Source organism: Staurois parvus, unplaced genomic scaffold (assembly GCF_062004578.1).
Source record: "Staurois parvus isolate SC_StPar_1 unplaced genomic scaffold, SC_StPar_1.0 ptg001260l, whole genome shotgun sequence".
NCBI lineage: Eukaryota > Metazoa > Chordata > Amphibia > Anura > Ranidae > Staurois > Staurois parvus.
Genome location: NW_028319056.1, coordinates 267,289 through 288,329, shown reverse-complemented (window position 1 = coordinate 288,329; position 21,041 = coordinate 267,289). Strand labels below are relative to the sequence as shown.

Sequence of the window (21,041 nt, the reverse complement as noted above, 5' to 3'; positions counted from 1 at the left end):
CAGATGTCATTATCCACCATCGTATTTGTGAAATGATGAGTAGGGAGAAGATGAAGACAAGGGAGAGAGTTGAAGGGGGATGGGTGGGGGATGGGGGGCAAGGAAAGAAGAGGGAAGACTGGAGAGTTCTTCCTAGGAGGGTAATGAGCACAAAGGAGATTACCCCATCTGTGAGAGGGTGTTAAGGCATCGGCATATACAAAGAATTGCAAGGGTCTCCAAGTCTCCTTGAAAACTTCCTCAATGTTATAAAAGGTGGCCGTGAGGTCCTCCATGTCTCATATTTTGTTAACCTTGGCAAACCATGAGGATTTTGGGGGGGGGGGGGCAAGTTTTTTTCCACAGAAGTGGTATACAGGCCTTCGCCACATTCAAGAGATGGATTGTTTAAGACAGTTTACACCCTAAGATGGGCTTCTCCGATATGTGCAATAGGCACACCACAGGGTTGTCACCTACTTCTACGGATGTGAGTTGCTTGATAGTATCCGCTACCTCCTACAAAAATGGATGGATTTTGGGGCATTGGCAGAACACAGGGTACATGGTACATTGATTGTAATTTATTAATGTAAATAGACTCAACTGAAAATAACTGTCACTTTTTATAATAAATAAGTATTCTTTTCCTGGTGTTTTAGCTTTGTGATCTGAGCCTTACACATAATGTTTTCAGAAACCTTAGCTAGCATTGATACAATTATTTCCATTGGTCAGATCATATCTATGTACAGTAGCTTCAAAAAGATGACAGATTCTCTTGAATATATATTTTACATGGTGGTTATTTCTGACACAATTTTGCATAAAAGGTTGAAGATAATTAGAGATGAGCGAATCGAACCAGGCGAACCGGAATTCGAGTCGAATTTCAGGAAATATTCGATTCGCGTCGAAACCGAAATTTTGCCTACTTCGGGTGCGCGAATCGAAGATTTCCCGATCAGCCGGCAAAAGTGTCCCTGCAGTGAGCTCCGCTATTTCTGACAGTTCTCTGACAGAAGGAACACATGTTTAGCGGTTGAAACATTGTATCTATTAGTTTCCATTTAGGATACAGATGTTTCAACCGCTGTACATGTGAAGAAGCTGTGAGAGAACTGTCAGAAATAGAGGAACTCTGCACATACACTTTTTGCCGGCATGGAATTATTCTTCTTTTCATCCTACTTCTTCTTCTTCTTCTTCATCCTCATCCTCATCCTCTTCTTCTGAGGATGAGGATGAAGAAGAAGAAGAAGAAGTAGGATGAAAAGAAGAATAATTCCAAGCCGGCAAAAAGTGTATGTGCAGAGTTCCTCTATTCTGCAGATACAATTAGAGGAGCTCTGCACATACACTTTTTGCCTGTTTGGAATAAATCTTATTTTCATCCTACTTCTTCTTCTTCTTCTTCTTCTTCATCCTCATCCTCAGAAGAAGAAGAAGAGGATGAAGAAGAAGAAGAAGAAGAAGTAGGATGAAAATAAGAATAATTGCAAGCCGGCAAAAAGTGTATGTGCAGAGTTCCTCTATTCTGCAGATACACTTAGAGGAGCTCTGCAGATACACTTAGAGGAGCTCTGCACATACACTTTTTGCCGGCTTGGAATTAATCTTATTTTTATCCTACTTCTTCTTCTTCTTCATCCTCATCCTCATCCTCAGAAGAAGAAGAAGAGGGTGAGGATGAGGATGAAGAAGAAGAAGAAGAAGTAGGATGAAAATAAGAATAATTCCAAGCCGGCAAAAAGTGTATGTGCAGAGCTCCTCTAAGTGTATCTGCAGAGCTCCTCTAAGTGTATCTGCAGAATAGAGGAACTCTGCACATACACTTTTTGCCGGAAACCGCTGTATGGAGGGAATGTCCCAGAACTGTCATAAATAGACTATTTCTGACAGTTCTGGGACATTCCTTCCATACAGCGGTTGAAACATTGTATCTATTTGTTTCCATAAATGGATCCATTTATGGAAACAAATAGATACAATGTTTCAACCGCTGCATGGAAGGACAGTCCCAGAACTGTCATTAATAGTCTATTTCTGACAGTTCTATGACATTCCCTCCATACAGCGGTTGAAACATTGTATCTATTTTTTTCCATAAATGACATTCTGCAGATACACTTAGAGGAGCGCTGCAGATACACTTTTTGCCGGCTTGGAATTATTCTTATTTTCATCCTACTTCTTTTTTTTCTTCTTATGAGGATGAGGATGAAGAAGAAGAAGTAGGATGAAAATAAGATTAATTCCAAGCCGGCAAAAAGTGTATCTGCAGCGCTACTCTAAGTGTATTTGCAGAATGTCATTTATGGAAAAAAATAGATACAATGTTTCAACCGCTGTATGGAGTGAATGTCCCAGAACTGTCATAAATAGTCTATTTCTGACAGTTCTATGACATTCCCTCCATACAGCGGTTTCAACCGCTGTATGGAGGGAATGTCATAGAACTGTCAGAAATAGACTATTAATGACAGTTCTGGGACTGTCCTTCCATACAGCGGTTGAAACATTGTATCTATTTGTTTCCATAAATGGATCCATTTATGGAAACAAATAGATACAATGTTTCAACCGCTGTATGGAAGGAATGTCCCAGAACTGTCATAAATAGTCTATTTCTGACAGTTCTATGACATTCCCTCCATACAGCGGTTGAAACCGCTGTATGGAGTGAATGTCCCAGAACTGTCAGAAATAGACAGAAACTGTCACAGAACTGTCCTTCTTCTCATCCTTCTCCTTCTTCTCATCCTTCTTCTCATCCTTCTTCTCATCCTTCTCCTTCTTCTCATCCTTCTCCTTCTTCTCATCCTTCTCCTTCTTCTCATCCTTCTTCTCATCCTTCTCCTTCTTCTCATCCTTCTCCTTCTCCTTCTTCTCATCCTTCTCCTTCTCCTTCTTCTCATCCTTCTCCTTCTCCATCTTCTCATCCTTCTCCTTCTCCATCTTCTCATCCTTCTCCTTTTCCTTCTTCTCATCCTTCTTCTTCTGCTTCTCCTTCTCCTTCTTCTCATACTTCTCCTTCTTCTCATCCTTCTCCTTCTTCTCATCCTTCTCCTTCTCCTTCTTCTCATCCTTCTCCTTCTTCTCATCCTTCTCCTTCTCCTTCTTCTCATCCTTCTCCTTCTCCTTCTCCTTCTTCTCATCCTTCTCCTTCTTCTCATCCTTCTCCTTCTCCTTCTCCTTCTTCTCATCCTTCTTCTTCTCATCCTTCTCCTTCTCCTTCTTCTCATCCTTCTCCTTCTCCTTCTTCTCATCCTTCTCCTTCTTCTCATCCTTCTCCTTCTCCTTCTCCTTCTTCTCATCCTTCTCCTTCTCCTTCTTCTCATCCTTCTCCTTCTCCTTCTTCTCATCCTTCTCCTTCTCCTTCTTCTCATCCTTCTCCTTCTTCTCATCCTTCTCCTTCTCTTTCTTCTCATCCTTCTCCTTCTCCTTCTTCTCATCCTTCTCCTTCTCCTTCTCCTTCTTCTCATCCTTCTCCTTCTTCTCATCCTTTTCCTTCTTCTCATCCTTCTCCTTCTCCTTCTTCTCATCCTTCTCCTTCTCCTTCTTCTCATCCTTCTCCTTCTCCTTCTCCTTCCTCATCTCCAAGGGCATTTAAATTAAAGGTACAGTGTTCTGCACTAAAAAAAGGCTCTCTGAAGCCTAGAAACCCTTTTTATAAGTCATCTTCGTAGCGAAGAAATTCGCATCGAATCGAATTTCATACTGGAATTCGCCGAATCAGCCGAATCGAATTTTTCATTTCTTCGCTCATCTCTAAAGATAATCAACTGCAATGATGATAATTTTTAAGTCCAACTTCAAGCTCCAGGCTTCCTCTTTGAATAGACCTCCTTTGCCCTTGGAGTTCACTCCCCGCAGTATTTTATATTTTTCTTTTTTTTAAACTTAGCTTGTTTTAGGTGTATTCTGGCTGATCACATGATGCATAGGGGTTTATTTACTAAAGCTGGAGAGTCCAAAATCAGACTCACTTCTGCATAGAAACCAATCAGCTTCCAGGTTTCATTGCCAAAGCTTCATTGAACAAGCTGAGGTTAGAAGCTGATTGGTTTCTATGCAGAAGGGAGTCTGATTTTGGACTCTCCAGCTTTAGTAAATAAACCCCATAGTGTCTTCTTCCTCTTCAGATCTTCTCCAGGTAGTGGATTGTTCTCAATGATGCAGACATGGTGATGTCAGCAGTGCTCCATACATCGCTACATTGTGAATTAAGGGTGCTGTGGTGACATACTTCATTCACTAGATCATCTCTGTCTTCCACACAGAATGACCCATAAGACTAAGGAAATCTTGTGACAAAAAAATTTAAATTTCTGCGCTTGATGTTGAATATACACTCACCGGCCACTTTATTAGGTCCACCTTGCTAGTGCCAAAAAAATCTCCCCCACACCATGACACCACCAGCCTGAACCATTCATACAAGGCAGGATGGATCCCCCACACCATGACACCACAACCACCAGCCTGAACCGTTGATACAAGGCAGGATGAATCCTCCACACCATGACACCACCACCACCACCAGCCTGAACCATTGATACAAGCAGGATGGATCCCCCACACCATGACACCACCACCACTAGCCTGAACCATTGATACAAGGCAGGATGGATCCCCCACACCGTGACACCACCACTAGCCTGAACTGTTGATACAAGGCAGGATGGATCCCCCACACCATGACACCACCACCACCAGCCTGAACCATTGATATAAGGCAGGATGGATCCCCCATGCCATGACACCACCACCACTAGCCTGAACCATTGATACAAGGCAAGATGGATCCCCTACGCCATTACACCACCACCACCAGCCTGAACCATTGATACAAGGCAGGATGGACCCTCCACCATGACACCACCACCACCAGCCTGAACCATTGATACAAGGCAGGACAGATCCATGCTTTCATGTTGTTTACACCAAAGTCTGACCCTACCATCTGAATGTTGCAGCAACCAGTCTGTCCATTCTCCTCTGACCTCTGACATCAGCAAGGCATTTTCCTCCACACAACTGTCACTCACTGGATATTTTCTCTGTAAACTCTAGAGATGGTTGTGTGTGAAAATCTCAGTAGATCAGCAGTTTCTGAAACACTCAGACCAGCCGGTCTGGCACCAACAACCATGCCACATTCAAAGTCACCTAAATCCCCTTTCTTCCCCATTTTAATTCTCAGTGTGAACTTCATCTTCACCACGTCTGCATGCCTAACTGCATTGAGTTGCTGCCATGTGATTGGCTGATTAGCAATTTGTGTTACCGAGCAATTAAACAGGTGGACCTAATAAAGAGGCCAGTGAGTGGATGTGGCTGAAAATGTTATCATCACATTTGTGTCATCAGAATCAATCCTGAGGATTTTATAACCTTTATGGAAACATACCAAAAATAAGTTTTCATTTTTTGTGTGTATTGTTTATGTATATATTTTATTGTGGAAGCTGTATTCACTTAAACTAATTTTTTTTTTGCTTCTGTCAGCCGGCAATGTTCTCGGGGCTGCAGATTCAGTGTGCGGTTCCCCCTTGGTGTCCAGTCGGATAGTTGGTGGTACAGATGCTTTGGACGGGCAGTGGCCCTGGCAGGTCAAAATTACAAATAGAGAAGCAAATGCAGAATATCTATGTGGAGGCTCCCTGATCTCACCAGAGTGGGTTCTGACTGCAGCGCATTGCATTAAGAAGTGAGTTTATTACCTTTATAAACCATCAGGCACCAATCATTCTGGGTTTTTTTTTAAATGTTTCCAATAATTGTTTATGGGCATGTATACTGATCCAGTGTTCATCTTTTATAAAGCATCCACTTTAAAACTGTTTGGTGTGAAACACTGATCGTCATTGATTGGTTTATGTCACCAAGAAGCCCCTGTATGAGTGCTAATATTGGACCCCTCATTCAGCTATTGAGTTCACAGGCGCATTCACTGGGGATAGATTAGATAGAAAGATAGATAGATAATAGATAGATAGATAGATAGATAATAGATAGATAGATAGATAGATAGATAGATAGATAATAGATAGATAGATAGATAGATAGATAGATAATAGATAGATAGATAGATAGATAATAGATAGATAGATAGATAGATAGATAGATAGATAGATAATAGATAGATAGATAGATAGATAGATAGATAGATAGATAGATAGATAGATAATAGATAGATAAATATATAGATAGATAATAGATAATATAATGATAGATAGATAGATAGATAGATAGATAGATAGATAGATAGATAATAGATAGATAATAGATAGATAGATAGATAATAGATAGATAGATAGATAGATAGATAGATAGATAGATAGATAGATAATAGATAGATAGATAGATAGATAGATAGATAGATAGATAATGGATAGATAGATAGATAGATAGATAGATAATAGATAGATAGATAGATAGATAGATAGATAATAGATAGATAGATAGATAGATAGATAGATAGATAATAGATAGATAGATAGATAGATAGATAGATAGATAGATAGATAGATAATAGATAGATAGATAGATAGATAGATAAATAGATAGATAATAGATAGGTAGATAGATAGATAGATAGATAGATAGATAGATTATAGATAGATAATAGATAGATAGATAGATTATAGATAGATCCTAGATTGTAAGCTCGAAAGAGCAGGGCCCTCGATCCCCTCATGTTTTGCATTGTATTGGTATTGTTCTGTCACATGTTCTGTCCCCCTTTGTAATGTACAGCGCTGAGCGAACTATTGGCGCTTTATAAATACTGTATAATAATAATAATAATAATAGATAGATAGATAGATAGATAGATAGATAGATAATAGATAGATAGATAGATAGATAGATAGATAGATAATAGATAGATAATAGATAGATAGATAGATAGATAGATAGATAGATAGATAGATAGATAGATAGATAGATAATAGATAGATAGATAGATAGATAGATAGATAATAGATAGATAGATATATAGATAGATAGATAGATAGATAGATAATAGATAGATAGATAGATAGATAGATAGATAGATAGATAGATAGATAATAGATAGATAGATAGATAGATAGATAGATAGATAGATAGATAATAGATAGATAGATAGATAGATAGATAATAGATAGATAGATAGATAGATAATAGATAGATAGATAGATAGATAGATAGATAGATAGATAGATAGGAGAGAGAGAGAGAGAGAGAGAGAGAGAGAGAGAGAGAGAGAGACTCTGAGCTCATAGTTCCCCGTATGGAAGAAAAATATATTTGAAATCTATTTTAAAATATTTTTCCCATATATATTTTCATATATGTGAAATGCTACAATTTTGGTCATATTCAATATATTTCAAAATATATTTCAATAAATATATATATATATACTGCATGTTGAAATGTGTTTTTATTACAAAATATATGAAAATATTTTTAAAAATACATTACAAATATACTGTATGTCTTTAAAAATACAAATCTACTTTTGTGGAATGCATTTACAAATATATGTTAAAATTACTTTTTTATATGTGTAAAATAAATCTGAAGTATACATTTTAAAAATATACACTTTTAAAAATATGTATATATATTAATATGCTCTTATGATTTTATTTTAACAAAAATGCATTTCAACATGCAATATATATATATATATATTTTTTTTAATATATTGAATATGACAAAAATTGTAGCATTTCAAATATATGGCAGTATATTTGGGAAGAATATTTTTTAAATATATTTCAAATATATTTTTCTTCCATGTGGGTCAGCACTTGTATATTACAAACCAGGAGAAATTTTGAGGCATCATGAAGGGTGCTTTTAACCTCTCTTTGCCTTGAGTTTGAGCTTTTGTGATGGTGAACCATTAAGCTGGGGTCACACTAGCACGCAGCAGGGGCGGACTGACCATTTGGAAACTTGGGCACTGCCCGAGGGCCCTGGGTCAGTAGAGGGTCTCATGAGATGCCTTTTTCATAGGCTTTTTTTAGTTTGGGCAAGGACACAGGGCCCCATGATCCCCTATTGCCCGGAGGCCCCATGAGCTGTCAGTCCGCCCCTGGCCCGCAGGATGCATGCTGGTTGTGGGTGCAGGAATCGCCGAATCACGCTGCTCTTACAAGATAAGAGGGGCTGCCATTCATTCTGAATGGCACCCCACATATATCTTAGTCCACAGTGTGACTGTAGGTTTGGAAATCACAGGGAAATCACATGGTCAAAAAGACAATGTGGTATCCCTGCAGTCACATTTTTAAAAAGGTGTGGTACATGCGGCACAACAAGCCATTCAAATGAATAGGCTGCCATGTCTGAGCAAACACAGGCTGTATGGTCCGCACTAATGTTAACCAGGCGTGAGTCTGAGCCACAGACTCCTTTTTTTCACAGTGTGACTCTGCAAGCCTCTGCAAAAAAGGACCGATGTAGGAACCATATAATTAAAATATTCCTATGCCTGCCCCTCATCAAGAGAGAATGCAAGACTGGAGCCTAGTACACAGGATCAGAAAATCAGATGAAAATGACCGCTTTTGAAATGATTGTATGATAATCTGATCTTTAGTACATGGCATTCATCTGAAGTTATTCGAAGGGACAAACAAGTACATTTTTTTTTTTTGCACGATACCAGATTGTACGAGTTTCATTTAGTATTAGTTTGAAAAAAAACCAGAAGAGCAAGTCCATGCATGCTGAGAAACAAGAGAACAGATTACAATACTTAGCACCAGGGAGGGACTGATAATTCGAGCACTCGGGCACTGCCTGAGGGCCCAGGGTCAGTAGGGGGCCCCATGAAATGCCCCTGGTACCTTTTATAGGCTTTTTTGGGTGTGCTTTGAGTGTGGGCAAGGACAAAGGGGCCCCATGATCCCCTATTGCCCAGGGACCCATGAGTTGTCAGTCCGCCCCTGCTTAGCACCACAGCAAACTCTGATGATCCTACCTAAGTTCATACCATTGGGCTTGTGTAGACACAGACCATTCATAGAGAACACATTATGAACAAGTTGTATTTCATTTATTACTTTCTGAAGGTCATTGATAATAATGATATTGCAAATGGCGTCTGCAGTAGATGGGTCCTCAGTTATACAAGTCAGGGCCTGGACTGAGTGAAGCTAAACGGGAGGGCCAGCATGACTGGGGCTCGCAGACGAGGCGGAGAATGGATTGGGGTGGGAGTATATTCAGGAGGTAGGGGTGGTTACTCACCTGATTGGAGTAAGCGAGCTTGAGGGTGGTCTTGCCGGGATAGGGGAGAGGGGTTGAGACTTGTCAGAGGTCAGTTGGAGCTTGTGTCTGCATGGGTGTGGTTTCTCCTGCCCTCCCTTCCTGGAGCTGTTGTGTTTTGTGTTTGCTTTGGTTATTGGTTTTGTCATTTTGTGTTTGTCCTGTTGTTTGTTTTGTGTGGGTTCCTTGATTTTCTTTTATTTTCTTGATCAACATGTGGTGTCCTGTGGTGTTTGTCTGGTTTTCTGTTTTGTCATGGCAGCCAGCAGGGGTCCCTGGGTATTTGATGGCGGTGCTGGAGTGATAATTTGGTGGATTATGGGTTGGGCCCATCCTATGTATGGGTGTTCCTTCCCAATTATAAGGTAACGTTGGTAACGTGAGAGTTCATTGGCTGTATCTGGGACTACGTAACTGTAGAATTGTCCCTGAGGCGGTGTAGTAGCGTCTGGGGGCCTTTTTCATTGGGTGTCAGATACAGCCGAGTTATTGATGTGAGTAACAGTGCCTTCAAAGACCTTGGACCCGGTTGGGATCATTACTGGCAGTTATTATTGGATTGTACTGTAAGAAGTGTTATGTTAGAGTTATGTTAAATAAATGGCTGCTATGGCCGGTTTTATACCAATGGAGAGTCGCGTGTTTATTTAGGTGGGGGAGGTTGAAGGGGTGGTTGTTTTATGGATTAGGTGGTAAGTATTTGCCTCGATATTCTGCATGTCCATCAGTCATGTTCTGTACTGTTTTCTTTCTGCAGTCCTATCCAGCTATCGAATTATAAAGTATATTTGGGCATGTTCCAGTATGATTTGATTAGCCCTCATACAGTTATTGCCAATGTAACGAAAATCATCGTCAATAGTAATTATACGGACATTTCGAGCCCTGGGGACATTGCCCTGCTGCAGTTGGACACGCCTGTCAACTATACTGAGTACATCATGCCGATCTGTCTGCCATCTTCCACCACCACCTTCCCCTGTGGTATGGAGTGCTGGGTGACCGGCTGGGGTAGAAGATCTTCTGGAGGTGAGTCCATGAAATGATTTCACTAATTTTCCATACAGAGAGGTCAGGCCAGTCACTTGCACCCAATGGGGGAGATTTACAAAAACTGGAGCACTCAGAATCTGGTGCAGCTGTGCATGGAGAGCCAATCAGCTTCTACAGTTGTGCTCAAACGTTTGCATCCCTTGTGAGAAATGGTGAAATTTTGGCATTGATAGTGAAAATATAAATGCTCATGCCAAAAAACTGTCTTTTATTTAAGGATGGTGATCATATGAAGCCATTTATTATCACATAGTTGTTTTGCTCCTTTTTACATCATAATGATAACATAAATCACCCAAATGGTCCAGATCAAATGTTTCTCTCCCCTGGAATGTTTGGCCTTGGTACAGACACACAAGGTGACACATACAGGTTACAATGGCCATTAAAGGTTAATTTCAAACATCTGTGACTTTATAAATTGCAATTACTGTCTGTGTATAAGTAGTCGATGAGTTTTTTAGTTCTCACGAGAATGCACTGAGCAGGCTAAATACTGAGCCATGGGGAGCAGAAAAGGACTGTCAAAAGATCTGCATAACAAGGTAATGGAACTTTATAAAGATGGAAAAGGATATAAAAAGATATCCAAAGCCTTGAATATGCCCATCAGTACTGTTCAATCACTTATTAAGAAGTGGAAAATTCAGGGATCTCTTGATACCAAGCCAAGGTCAGGTAGACAAAGAAACACTGCATCCACAACTGCTGGAAACATTTTTTGTAATACAAAGAAAACCCCCACAGGTAACCTCAGGAGATATACAGGCTGCTCTGGAAAAAGACAATGTGGTTTTCTTTAAGGAGAATAATACAATGATACTTTAACAAAAATGAGCTGCATGGTTGAGTTGCCAGAAAGAACATTTTACTGCACCAATGTCGCAGAAAAGTTACAACATGCCTGACAACACTTTTGCATACCTCACCTGGCTTTTTTTGTGGCATTAGAGCAGTAAAGGCTTCTTTCTGGCAACTTGGCCATACAGCTCATTTTTGTTTTAAGTATCATCGTATTGTGATCCTTGAAACAACCACACCATCTTTTTCCAGAGCAGCCTGAATTTCTCCTCAGTTTACCTGTGAGGTTTTCTTTGTACCTTGAACAATTCTTCTGGCAGTTGTGGCTGCAATCTTTCTTGGTCTACCTGACTTTTTGAGTTCAGCTTTAAAGGTGATCTATGTACAACGTATGTATAACGTTTCTAAGAATGACCTTGTTGTGAAGGACCATCTCCTTGTCTATGTTTCATCACAAGGGAGCATAATTGAAAATGGGGCTTTGTGATCATCTTCTTGTCTGTTTCATCAACAGGGAGTTTAGTTTCATTAGGGACCCTCCAGGAGGTCATGGTTCCCCTGATAGACCGTAATACATGTCAAGTAATGTATCACAATGGGGGAAGTACTAGCAACATCCAGTATGATCAGATTTGTGCCGGCTACAAGGATGGGGGAAAGGGCTCCTGCCAGGTGGGTAACACCAAAAGTATTCCAGCATGGTTCACTGTTAGGCTTGGATTGTCTTCACAGAAAGCAGAAGCAATGCATGGCATCAGCTATTTCCTAGATCTGATCAAAATGTTATGTTTTACTTAGCATAGATTGGATCGTTTAGATGTTCTGTCATATTTTTAATTGCTGTCTTTGCCCTCAAAGAAGAAATTTCTCCTTGCTTTCTGCCCTTATATTGAATTTCATCTTAAGTGTATTGTCTCCCTTTTTTTTGAAAGTGCTGAACAAATCATCACAGGAGGAAATAGGAAATCATTAAAATAATTTATTAGAAGTACGGGGGAAGGTGAAAACTTCTCAGTGTCATCATTGTTGTCAGTTACCTTACCCCCTTTTACGGATTCCTAGTCCTGATGTCATTTGGACCACTGGAAACTACAGCTAATCTTTTTCCCAGAGGAGACGTATAAAAGTCTCCAAATTACCAAATTTCCACCACTGTGAGCCTATGCATGCTCCTGATCCTTCTTCCATTTAGTAGAGTGAGATTCCTTTTTTGTCCTTTGCCTTTGATTCAAGCAAGTGCCTGAGGAGGAAACAGATGAACCCACAGATGAATCAGATGATTTTCCTTTTTCCTCCATATTGTGTTTCTCAATATCAGATCTCATAGCTGATGATGATGGTAACTGATGGTTGTTGCTGTCTTCCAGGGTGACTCAGGAGGACCTCTGGTGTGTAAGGTATGGGGAGTCTGGTACCAGGTCGGAATCGTAATCTGGGGAGAAGGATGTGCTGAACAATATTACCCTGGGGTGTACACCCTGGTGACTACATACGAAAGCTGGATCAGCAGCCATCTGGATTTAACCATCAGTAATGTCCTAAACATCACCCCACCAATACTGGAATGTGGAGGAGACTTCAATATCTATGGAGGAAGCATCCATGTCTTACCTTTTCACTGGACCATCTTAGTTATAGCTGCTCTTCTGTCCTTTTTTCTATAACCAGTCACTGTGAACCTATATCATTAGTAGACTGCAATAAAGGGTTTAATGGACCACAGAGTTCATATCCAAACTTCCCACAAGACTAAGAGGAATAAACACAGCTTGATATTAGTAGGGGGTGTTCTTTTTTAGCAGTTTTTGATGTGTATAAATAAAATGGACTGTTCTATGGAAACTGGTTGAGGGATGGATAATACTTTTAATAAGGGATTTTTTTTCTGAGAATAGGTGCAGGAACTCTCCCTTTCCATATCACTCATTGTTTCTGCCCCTTACCCCCCTCCGAGCACTGTTCCTTGGTTAAACCCCCTGCCCACCTCCCAGTACCGCCATTTTAGAGAGTACAGAACCAAGTATTATTTTTTGGTGATCAGTCATTTGTATATAATTTGTTAATGATAACAAGAAATACAGTAAAATAGATCCCCTGTAGGCAGTAACAATAGATCCCCAGCAGCCCCCCCCCAGCAACAATAAATCTCCCCTTCCAAAATAAATCCCCCAGCAATAATAGACCCCCCCAGAAACAATAGATTACGCCCAGCAAAAATAGAATCCACAACAACAATAGACCACTAGCAACAATAGACCCTCCAGCAACATAAGACCCACCCCAGCAACAATAGATCCTCCACTAGCAACAACAGTCCTTCTCAGTACAATAGACACCCCACAAAAATAGGTCCCCTCCAGCAAAAATAGATCCCCAGCAGTCAGTATCAACAGACTCCCCAGCATAACCCTGCATCCTTTGCCATTACATACATTCAGTGCTGGAGGTGCTAGAACTGCATTCCCCCATGTCCCTGCTTTTACTATTAATACATCGCAGCAATTTTCCAATAAAAGTAGCAACAGCCAAAAAGTTAAACTGTGTTTGTTTGACTTTAATAGTGGATATCATTTATGTACCTTTGTGTTTTATACTTGTTTTCTTTTTTTGTTTTCTGATAAACCTTTTAATCACTTTCTCTCCAGGGCATTATAATCTAGAAACTTACCTCCAAACATTATATTTTCCAAAAGCACAGGGCAAGGAGGATAAAACGGTGACCATTGCAAATTTTTATGCCATGCAATTTTTGTGCAGCCATTTATCAAACATATTTTCAGGAAGAATACATTAAAATACTTTTTAGTGCACACAATCACCATATATTAACATTTTTTGTAAAATATAAAAGACGGGGTTGCATTGAGTAAATAGACACAAACATTTTTGGTGGCATTTTACGGGTTATCAGTTTAGAGTTAACTGTGAATTATGGCTCTAGAATTATTGCTCTCACTCTGGCGTCCACATTGATACCTCACATGCAACTGCTGTTTACACATGTGTGGGGTCTATGCCACTCTTGCATTTGCATGTGTATGCTAGGGGGATGTGGTAGAGATGGTGGGGGGGGGGGGGGGGGCAGATGTGCTTTTACATTTTTACTATTATTTTTATTTTAATAAAATTGTTATTTTTTTAACATTCTTTATTTTTTTCATTTGATGTATTGTTCCTGCAAGGGGTCTAACAAGCCTGTGATAACATGAGCAGGTGACGGGTACTCTTTGTGGAGACATCAGGGGGTTTATTTACTAAAGCTGGAGAGTCCAAAATCAGACTCCCTTCTGCATAGAAACCAATCAACTTCCAGGTTTCATTGCCAAAGCTTCATTGAACAAGCTGAGGTTAGAAGCTGATTGGTTTCTATGCAGAAGGGAGTCTGATTTTGGACTCTCCAGCTTTAGTAAATAAACCCCCAGGTGTCTATTAGACCCCCAATGTCTCCCCTGTACTACAATGCAGCTAATAAAGCACAGATCATGCTTGATTAGCTAAATTCTTGGCTAGAGATGCTGAAGAATGACAACTCTGAAACCGGTAGTGACAATATCATTGTTGCTTACAGGTTCATTAGTCATAAAGGAGATTGAGGAACTGATGTTCTCAGTCTCCTCTGTATCTAACTATTCTGGCTGTTTATCATGGTCCCAGGCCCCTGGAGAAACAGGATAGCCCAGGAACAACTGTAGGCAGTGGCAGGTTGTGGGGCATGGCCCTGATCACTTTTATTGAACAGCTGAACCCCGGTGAAAAATGTTGCCAAGCGTTGAACTACTTTATCTCCAGGACATTTTAAAACTTCCTAAGGATGTGACGTGGTTAATGTTTCTGGTGTGGGGATTTAAATGTCTTCCAGGTTAACTTGGGAGGACATTTGGTGTGTAAGGTCTAGTGGTACCCGTTTGGAATTGCAAATTGGGCCTACCTCTGCACCGAACCGTATTACCCCAGGGTTTACACCCTGGTGATGGCCTACCAAAATTCAGTCAGCACCTACCAGCACTCAACATTCAATAACATGTTGGAAATCGGAAATGTGGAGAAGACTTCACCAGTTTTGATTACACAGACAACGGAGGAAGCATTCAGCACCTCGCAATCCTCTCAGCCTGTCTGGAAAAGAAAACCTGCCATTGCCAACACTTCTAAAAGAAACTTCTAAAAGATCAGTAGGCTTTGACACACACACACACACACACACACACACACACACACACACACACACACACACACACACACATATCCTTTCCACCCATAGTGGTGACCATCCTAATAATTTTATCAGTGTGAGTTAAGGCTAAGCTCCTGGCAGACAGCTATATACACAATTTAAATTTGAATATGTGAACTGTCTTGCCTATGAAAGGCTTTGTGATCTGTTCAACCAGCTCTGTGATCCAGATACACCTTCCAGGGAACACAGCCAGTTCACTGGCCTTACTTTTTTCCACTGCAGTAAAGTAGAGCATCTTGGCCAAAGCCACCCCCCCCCCCCATACACTAGAGTCTAATGGCTTCCATTGTCTTATCTCCAAATCTGAACGGTACAAGGGATTACAAGGGGGTAATAGCAAGACAAATTGTAGGTACTTCTACTAGTTGGGTGTATTTAAATAACCTGGCCTCTTGAACAAAAATTACAAGAAGTGTCATGAGGGAAATTCTCTGTTTCATAATTCTAAATCTCTTGACTATGGAACCAAAAACACTCCAGAAAGGAATGCACTGTGCGCTTAAAAGTACTCACCTGTTTTAGTCACGGACTGAAATCGTCCACTGCTTATCTGTTCCTGTCCTAATTTATGATGCTAGCTTTGGAATGTGCGCACACTGGAAGGGACTCACGCTGACACACAAGTTCAGTCTATGAACACTTCTAGTTTATTATAATGAGAAAGTGAGCTTATATATGCAGAATGATGCGAGAGTCACGTGACAACAGCATAAGCATTATATTAGTCTTTGATTGGTCATTTCCACACGAAAACAATCTCCGTCATGGTATAGGTGTGATCTTCTTCAGTCTTATCTTATAGAGAAGAAAAACATTCCTTTTTTTCCCAAATCACACGGTGGGAGGGGGGCAGTGTGTGTGTGAGCAGACATTTCTTAAGCAAGGATTTCTTATAGTACCACAAAGCCCAGCAGGCAGAAAATATTCACACAACATATGTATTAAAGTATAAAAATAAATATTTATAAAACTTATAGAAATAGCGTATATATATATATATATATATTCAATAGGAAACGAAATAGGCATTTTACCAAATCCATCACACACCTAGATGGCTACATCTATCCCCCATTGGCTCTACACAGAGAACTGAGTGATCAAAAACCACTGAAATCTTCTTCGGATGTCCATTATGAAACTGAAACTTACAAAGGTACAGTTGTGTCCAAAATTATTCAACCCCCACTGAAATTGAGTGTTTTGGCCAGTTTGACATTGCTTTTGATCATTCAGTCATCTTGCTTACATTTACATTAAAGAGGCACTTGTAGGTCAGACAAATATAACATAACAGTTATAATGAAATAACCACAAATGTCTTTTCTGTGCTCACAGCATTATCAGTTTTATTCAACCCCCAAGTGACATTCAATCTTAGTACTTAGTACAGCATCCTTTTACAGTTATAACAGCTTTTAAACGTGAAGCATAGCTTGACACAAGTGTCTTGCAGCGATCTACGGGTATCTTCGCCCATTCTTCATGGGCAAAGGCCTCCAGTTCAGTCACATTCTTAGGCTTGCGCACTGCAACTGCTTTCTTTAAGTCCCACCAGAGGTTCTCAATCGGATTTAAGTCTGGTGACTGCGATGGCCACTCCAAAATGTTCCAGCCTTTCCTCTGCAACCATGCTCTAGTGGACTTGGAGGTATGCTTGGGATCATTGTCCTGTTGAAAGGTCCAACGTCTCCCAAGCCTCAGGTGTGTGACGGACTGCATCACGTTTCCATCCAATATCTCCTGGTACTGAAGAGAATTCATGGTACCTTGCACACGCTGAAGCTTCCCTGTACCTGCAGAAGCAAAACAGCCCCAAAGCATGATTGACCCTCCACCATGCTTCACAGTAGGCAAGGTGTTCTTTTCATCATAGGCCTTGTTCTTCCTCCTCCAAACATAGCGTTGATCCATGGGCCCAAACAGTTCTAATTTTGTTTCATCAGTCCACAGAACACTATCCCACAACTTTTGTGGTTTGTCCACATGGCTTTTGGCATACTGCAGTCGACTCTTCTTATTCTTTGGAGACAGCAAGGGGGTACGCCTGGGAGTTCTGGCACGGAGGCCTTCATTACGCAGTGTGCGTCTTATTGTCTGGGCTGAAACTTCTGTACCCACATCTGACAAATCTTTTCTCAGTTCCTCAGCAGTCACACGGGGACTTCTCTCCACTCTACGCTTCAGGTAGCGCACAGCAGTCGAAGTCAGCATCTTCTTTCTGCCACGACCAGGTAGCGTTTCAACAGTGCCCTTTGCCTTGAATTTGCGAATGATGCTTCCTAAGGTGTCTCTTGGTATGTTTAACATCTTTGCAATCTTCTTATAGCCATTGCCCTTCCTGTGAAGAGAAATCACCTCTTCTCTTGTCTTCCTGGACCATTCTCTTGCCTTCACCATGTTTGTAACCACACCAGTAAATGTCTAGAAGGAGCTGAGTATCACAGTCATTTTAAAGCTGCCTAATTGGTGCTTATTATGCTTGATTGCTGCTCGGTGACATCCACAGGTGTTTTCAATACCTGATGGAAAGCACCTGTATGAACCTCTGTTCTTCAGAGTGGTAGTCTTTAAGGGGTTGAATAATTGTGGCAATGAAGAAACCACATAAGAACCATTTACTACTGTATTACATAAACAATTGATGTCATTTTAGTTGCATTTGGGTAGTTACAACGTCCTTGTAGGATTTGATTCTGAATACAATTCCAAATGTACACTATAGTCCCTAAACCCCTTTACAGCATTGGGGGTTGAATAATTTTGGACACAACTGTATCTATCCCCTGGGTCACCAGAAGTCCTCACTGTTCCCTTCCTCTGACCTCCACCCACTACAAGACACAGTAAAGAACACAGTAATGATGTGAAGGTAAATCATGCAAAGCATGTCTTAAACACTGCAAGTATAGGCAGCTATGAAAATTTTTTTTTTGTTGAAATAACAATTCCTTATTACAGCTGTTGGTGTCCCTTGGATGACTGAGATGGCATTAAAAGGCTGGCAAGGTAACTCAAGATAGCCTAAGTTGGTGAGAATTGTTGGAATGCAGCCTGAGCAGTAGGGTTGAGGTTGATGTTCCTGGCCATGTAGAATTCGATCAGAACTTTACATGTTCAGAGTTTGCGGAGTGGGTAAACTAAATGGTAAGGCCAAACCTTCAGGTAATGCAGCCAGAAGTGATTCATGTAGTCATGGTATCACTACTAATTGACAATTCCAGCCTATTGTTAGGGATGGTGGTGGCCATGTGTCCTAGCAACCAATGACACTGTACAGGCTGCTAATCCATGTCCTAGCAACCACTGATGCTGTGAAAAGAAAGACACTGTTGGGTCCCCCAAAATCCATATCAGAGCTTAATCCTAACTAGAGATCTGGTACTGACTTTAAGGGGGAACCTTACGTAAAAAAAAAATGTGTGTTTTTGCTCTAAAAATCTATACCAGGCCCTTGGTTTAAATTTTAAAAATGAAAAAAAAAGTAAAGAAAAAGGCGTAAGGTTCCCCAAAATCCATACCAGATGCTTGGTAAGGCTGGCCTGGGAAGAGGGAGTGAGTGCCTCTTCCCCACATCATTGGCCTAGTGGATGTGGGATTCTGCAGAGGGGAAAAGGGGGGGGGGGAATCTGGAAGCTGCCTTTAAATGTAAAGGAAACAACTATTTTTCCATGGAGTAAATCTAATATCAATCACCTCGTTCAGCCATGTAGATCTAATATCAGACAAAATGAGCTATGCCCTGCCTGTGGACACCATGACCCGTGGCATGATGATCCTAGTCTGCTTATATCCCCACTGCAAATGACAGTTCTACAGTCAACGAACCAGCCTTTGAGGCCATAGATATTTTCGTGTCAGACAGAATGACTACAAAGTATATATATATACACATTTCCAGGCTGTCTTTCCAGGAAAAAACCCTCAGCAGAGGATTTATTGTAAGTTGGAGAACAGGTTTAGGAAAGTATCAGCTGTGCAAATGTTTTTACATTTTTATGTTTGAAAACACAATGGCAACTTGAAAACATTGGTGTGCCCTTGAAAAAAAAGCTTTACTTTGATCTATACCTAGTGCAAGTCTTAAAGACGCACCTAATCTATCATTTCATCGCTCATGTCTTCCACGTTATCCTCCACAGTCCACTGTCATACCCACTGCTCTCTTCTCATGCACATACTGCTCACTGTCATACCCACTGCTCTCCTCTCCTGCACATACTGCTCACTGTCATACCCACTGCTCTCCTCTCATGCACATACTGCTCACTGTCATACCCACTGCTCTCCTCTCATGCACATACTGCTCACTGTCATACCCACTGCTCTCCTCTCATGCACATACTGCTCACTGTCATACCCACTGCTCTCCTCTCCTGCACATACTGCTCACTTTCACAACCTCTGCACTCCTCTCCTGCCTAGAATGTCTCTTGCTAAACCCTCCACATTCCTCTTCTGCACATACTACAGTCTATCATATCCTCTGCACTCCTCTCCTACACATGCCACCCAGTCATGTCCACTGCACTCCTCTCCTACACATACCACCCCGTCATGCCCTCTGCACTCCTCTCCTACACATACCACCCCGTCATGTCCTCTGCACTCCTCTCCTACACATACCACCCCGTCATGCCCTCTGCACTCCTCTCCTACACATACCACCCCGTCATGCCCTCTGCACTCCTCTCCTACACATACCACCCCGTCATGTCCTCTGCACTCCTCTCCTACACATACCACCCCGTCATGTCCTCTGCACTCCTCTCCTGCACATACCACCCTATCATATCCTCTGCACTCCTCTCCTACACATACCACCCCGTCATGTCCTCTGCACTCCTCTCCTGCACATACCACCCTATCATATCCTCTGCACTCCTCTCCTACACATACCACCCCGTCATATCCTCTGCACTCCTCTCCTACACATATCGCCCCGTCATGTCCTCTGCACTCCTCTCCTACACATACCACCCCGTCATGTCCTTTGCACTCCTCTCCTACACATACCACCCCGTCATGCCCTCTGCACTCCTCTCCTGCACATACCACCCTATCATATCCTCTGCACTCCTCTCCTACACATATCGCCCCGTCATGTCCTCTGCACTCCTCTCCTACACATACCACCCCGTCATATCCTCTGCACTCCTCTCCTACACATATCGCCCCGTCATGTCCTCTGCACTCCTCTCCTACACATACCACCCCGTCATGTCCTCTGCACTCCTCTCCTACACATACCACCCCGTCATATCCTCTGCACTCTTCTCCTACACATACCACCCCGTCATGTCCTCTGCACACCTCTTCTACACATACCACCCCGTCATGCCCTCTGCACTCCTCTCCTACACATACCACCCCGTCATGCCCTCTGCACTCCTCTCCTACACATACCACCCCGTCATGCCCTCTGCACTCCTCTTCTGCACATACTGCCCTGGAATATCCTCTGCACTCCTCTCCTACACATACCACCCTGTCATGACCTCTGCACTCCTCTCCTACACATACCACCCTGTCATGACCTCTGCACTCCTCTCCTACACATACCACCCTATCATGTCCTCTGCACTCCTCTCCTACACATATCACCCCGTCATGTCCTCTGCACTCCTCTCCTGCACATGCCACCCCGTCATATCCTCTGCACTCCTCTCCTACACATACCACCCCGTCATGCTCTCTGCAC

At 41.5% G+C, this 21,041-nt stretch overlaps 1 pseudogene across 1 annotated transcript in view; it reads left to right on the top strand.

Moving 5' to 3' along the window:
• LOC149437751 (serine protease 33-like) overlaps nt 1-21,041 on the top strand; it is a 43,502-nt pseudogene that overhangs the window by 4,158 nt on the left and 18,303 nt on the right. Inside the window, exons 2-6 of the transcript XR_016308015.1 lie at nt 5,491-5,692; nt 10,007-10,278; nt 11,618-11,775; nt 12,471-12,705; nt 20,119-20,172. The product of XR_016308015.1 is annotated as a serine protease 33-like (transcript). The remainder of the gene's footprint in view (nt 1-5,490; nt 5,693-10,006; nt 10,279-11,617; nt 11,776-12,470; nt 12,706-20,118; nt 20,173-21,041) is intronic.